This window comes from Neolamprologus brichardi, chromosome 2, assembly GCF_056152115.1.
Source record: "Neolamprologus brichardi isolate AB-2024 chromosome 2, ASM5615211v1, whole genome shotgun sequence".
NCBI classification, from domain to species: Eukaryota; Metazoa; Chordata; class Actinopteri; order Cichliformes; family Cichlidae; genus Neolamprologus; species Neolamprologus brichardi.
Window position 1 is genome coordinate 6090276 of NC_142105.1, and position 5246 is coordinate 6095521.

Genomic DNA, 5246 nt, shown 5'->3' on the forward strand with positions numbered 1-5246 from the left:
TAATGGAGAGGTTACCAGTTAAAGTAATTTAAATAAAAACTTGCAGAACAATTAAAGTTGTACTACAAGGAAACTGTAGTAGATGGCGCCTATCCCAGCTGCCAGAGGGTGAGAGACAGGGTACACCCTGGACAGGTTGTCAGTCTGAATTAAACCAACTTGATTTTATTATATTTTTATATATCACCTAAAACTGTTTCACACTGGAAGATAAAACCTCTGCTATATTAGAGAAAATACAGATGGCCTGAAAGTTCTGTGTGAGAAAGCACTTGGTAACACTGGGAAGTGGTAATGAACCTCCAGCAGGACCAAGCTCAGGGACAGGGAGCCATCTGCTACACTTGGTTGGGAGGTGATGTCAAAGAGAAGAAAAAAAGTAGTACTGACAATCCATGAACAACAAACTAGGAGAAAGTAAATAAAACTTAATGGGAATGGTCCAGTAAAGATACACACTGGCTGTTTATGTTCTAGGAATCCCAGATAAATCCATTCCCAAAAGTTCCATTGTTAATATTTTTCAATCATACACAGTTCTGTGAAAGTCAGAAAGAACATTCTTCAGCCAGAGCTGGAAGACATGTTGTCATTTTAGACAGTGGAATGACTCAGCTTTTTGTGATCACTTAGTCTTCATCTCCCGCTGAAACGTAATGGTTTGCACATAGGTTAAATCCATCAAGTTCAGACTCTCAGCAGGTTGCATTCTGGGCTAAGTAGGAAATCTGTTGCTGGTGGATCAGAAAGGCCAAAACAGTGTGGCTGCAGAAAAAAATAAATTATACAGCAGCCACAAAGTCACTGCTGGAATGTAGTGAATACAGACGTATAAGGAGTAGCTTTCCTTGAAGGACTTTAAAACAACAGCTGCTGAAAACAAGACTGAAATTCTGCTGAGCAGCTTGAAATATGGATGCTCAATTAAACAGTTTCTATTAAAAATAATAAAATGCCAGAAGAATGGTACTTTAAATTAAGAGCTATTCTTCTGCCAGCTTTGCAAAGAAATAATTGAATTTAAAAAGTCCAAATGCAGTATTTAAAGCTAATGAAATGGGTCTTACATGGACACCAACTGTCATTCTAAATGCAATCAAGCTATGAAAAATAATACTGGGACTAACGCTGCAAAATTGCTCTTAAGTTGTTTTATACTCCAATATGCATTCATTTTTTCCTGACCAACAATGTGTCAGCTTTAACCCAGACACTTTTCAGAAAGCACATAACTGCCACATGTTCTAGTTCTGCTTTATAGTGAAGGATCCAAAGAAAAGACCAAAATGAATTGCTTTCCAGGACTGATCTCTACACTAGTAAAATCGCTATACAAATACAGACCATTTACCATCTCTATAGCTCTGCGAGTGAACAAACAGGGGTCACACATTTATTGTGATGCTGTGGCACACTTTGCATAAAAGCTTCGGATAAGCGCGACTGATTTATTTATGTATTTTTTGGTATGTTTTCCGCACTGTGATTCCTCTTGCCAGTGTTATTTCAGAAGCACATCATGCATCTCAGTTATGCATCTGTGGTGCAGGTGGAATGATTACAGGAAATGAAGGTGAGCATTTTTGAGGAATAGGGGTAAAGACAATGTGTTTTCATATTATGTCTTGTAAATATGATTTTATTGTTTAACATTGATTTATTTGTTTGTACTATTTTATTTTAACGTTATCTTTATGAGCTCATCATAGCTTTAAAAATTTATGTAGGTCTCTGCATTCATTATTTTGTTTACAGTCAATAAGTCTAATGGCATTGTTAAAGCTGCACTAATGATCTCATTTCCAGTGAGTTAAACAAGGGAATTCATTTTGAAAGCAGTCACAAATACACAGAAATAATTATCAGACAATTGGTTTGTGGACTACAATTTTAGGTTCTTCAGTTTACCCTTGTATACATCAACATATTGGTTTTATGATGCCAGAAGTGGAAACAAAAGTAGTAAGTTAGCAGCTATTAACAAAAAACCTGGCTAGCAAGTTTTATCTTTATGAACTAGAATTTCACTCACTAACACAACCTCATTTCAGACTTTGTGTTAAAAGAAATCTAAGCCGGATTTGTCATATCATTGCATTTAAATGCTTCTAAAAGCAGTGTTGGGGAGTAACGGAATACATGTACCGCCGTTACGTATTTAAAATACAAAATATGAGTAACTGTATTCCGTTACAGTTACCGTTTAAAAAGGTGGTATTTAGAATACAGTTACTTTGTTGAAACTTTGTTGAAATAAATGGATTACACGGCGGTACTTCCCTGTTTCATATTGTCGCGGTTCAGGACTGTTTGGGTTTTGTTTGACAGCTACGTTTTGTTGTTCCAGGTGGCAGCGTTACGGTTGCCATGGTTACAGGGTGACGCTCTCTCTGCGTGTTTCCTGGGTGAGAGAGGCCTTTTTGTTGTTGTTGTGCTAAGCTAATAGGCAGAATGGTACCGGTATAGCTCTAAAGAATGTAGCATCATAGGCAGTGTAGTCCGTGCTGCAGGGAGAATGGACTGCCATACACGTTATGTGTCGTTGAGCGAGGGAGGGAGAAAAAGGAAAAGTACGAGCTGTCATCGAGCAAAAACGGGAGCTGGAAGCATGTAAATATAATAATAACCACTGCAGCCAAGAAGAGTGCCTGACGAGCCCAGTTATAAGTAAGCTATTAAGACTCGACTGTACACCGTGTTCGTGTTTTCCTCCAAAAACAATAAGTTCCGTTGGAGCAGCCTTTCAACGCCTCTCTCTGTCTCTCGCTAGCAAAGTTGACCCAGACAACAAAGTAAAGCTAGTTTTCGGCTACGAGCCCGACACAGAACCCACCGTATTAGCCAGAGGTCCCTTTACTACGGTTCGGAGCCGCGGACCTTCAGTAACAGTAATAAATCACAGCAATACTACATTCATGTAGTTGTAAACAGCATGATAATATATTAAGTTATCCAAAGTATTCAGAATACGTTACTCTAATTGAGTAACGTAACGGAATACGTTACAGAATACATTTTGGGGCATGTATTCTGTATTCTGTAATGGAATACATTTTAAAAGTAACCTTCCCAACACTGTCTAAAAGCCCCAGCACCATTTAAAAAAAGACCTGTTTAGTGACTCCAATTAGCACAAATGAGTATGTGAAAACAAAAACAGCTAGTAAGATGTTTTCTTCAGGTGGCCTCTAACAAAATCCAAACAAATGTTAACATTGGTCTGTTCCTGCTATTAATTTCATGATATGTAAATGGATGTCAATCCATGACATGAAAGCCAAATCTTTCCCCAGTAGGTGAACCCAGGAAAGGGTGGGCATTCAGGTGGTGTGACTGCCTGCAACCACTCCTGATTGGCTGAGGCGATGTAAGGCTTGGTCAAGCTGAAAATATTCAAAACACATTTCAGCACTATTGACACAAAGGAGATCTGGCACAGTGTGTATGTGAGTCAGGCTTATAAGCTTATACGAATGCCTTTGTATGTGTGCAAGTGAGCTTTTAGTTTATAAGCTTTAGGCTCAGTGGAGCCAAGATAACAAAGAACTGAAGGGAATTAAAATAAATGCCATAAAATGGCACTGTTAGTGTGAAGTTAGACAGATGAGTGTGTGCTGTCATGGTCAGTCTAGACCAAACAAACATCACCATCCATCTGGCTGCACGAGTATCATTTTTCTAGACATATTATAAAGGCTCAATATGCATGCAAACGCTGCATTTTAAAATAATGTGACTCAGAGCAAAGATTTCCCAGAAATAACTGACAGTGGACAGAATACCACCTCACTATTATTTACAGCGTCGTCCTGCAGTAGAAATGATCATCTAGCATGGAGCATGCCTGATTTATAGGCACTGGGACTGGCAGTGACTTTAAACTGCACATTTCAAAGATCTACCATACACAAAGTATGTGTATGGTTTACATTGCACATGGGTACCTGTTTTCCTCCATCTGGTGTACTAAATTTAAGGATATTTTGGTTTACCAACTTTAACTAAACTTTTTCCTGAGTAACCCCCTTTTCATAAACTTAAAAGTAAAATGCTTAAAATCAGGTGATTTATCTCAAATTACTGGACTGTCATTAACAGCCAGCACTGCTATTCATAATTTATAATACTACACCTAAATATATCAAAACCCTTCAAATCACTGGATGTTAAATATGTTAAATTTTAATGTGTCTCTCTTTTGCTATTCATTGTACTGTATGTATGTATTTTTATTCTGGTTGGAGTAATGTTATAAGGATTGTGCTATTTTCTTATTTTGCACTGGCATTTCTGTTGAGCTGTGGAATCTATCCAAAGTTGTAAATAAACAGCAGATTCATTATGAAGCAATAGTATAGCTGCATTGAAAAGCAAATGCAATTTTCTCCTTGGATGAATAAATACCTACAGAGATGTGGAGCATCAACTTTCCAGTCATTTTTGCAATGAATCTGTGTGGACTTGTGTCTGCAGAGAGAGCAGGAGCCTCAAAAGAAAGCGTGACTATACATGAAAACACTTTTCATGTTTAACCCTGAGGTGCTTTCTGAATACTGAATACACTGAATACTACAGTGTCTAGGTCACATGACTGTAAAATATGTATAACCACACTGAACTGAAACACTGAATATTTCTGAACCGCACTGAGAAATGATACATTTCGAGAGTATTGACATGCACATCTGTGCTGGGTTATTTTAATGACTTCATAATTTTAAACAGATCAACATTTATATGACTCATCCTTATATGCATCCTCCTCAAATTTCATCAATAACAGTCATCATTTGCACTCATTAATGGGCTAATATGCCCATTAATGAGCAAATTCACCAACCAAGAACTTTACTTAAATACCCATTTGTATTTAAAAGGTATTAAATGTGTGAAGTTGAATTATAAGAAAATGAGGGAACATTGCAGTGATATATGAGAAAGATTACACATGTTGCCTAAGGTATGCGGTGTGGTTAAAATGGGAGGGTTGAAAAACATTAGTTAGGGCCCGAGTACTAGTCTGCAAAGGCCCTATTGTAATCACTCCATTTATTTACATTTGAATTTGTTAATTTGTGAAAAGAAAATTACTTTTTAGTAAAATATATTGACACGATCTCATCAATCACTGTAATGAGAAAGAATATAAAGACATTGTGTCCTCATTTCAAACTCTGCTGCCACCTTGTGGTTCAGTTCCAGCAAAATAAAATCATTTTCCACCGAGTGACCTATAGGGATCCCGT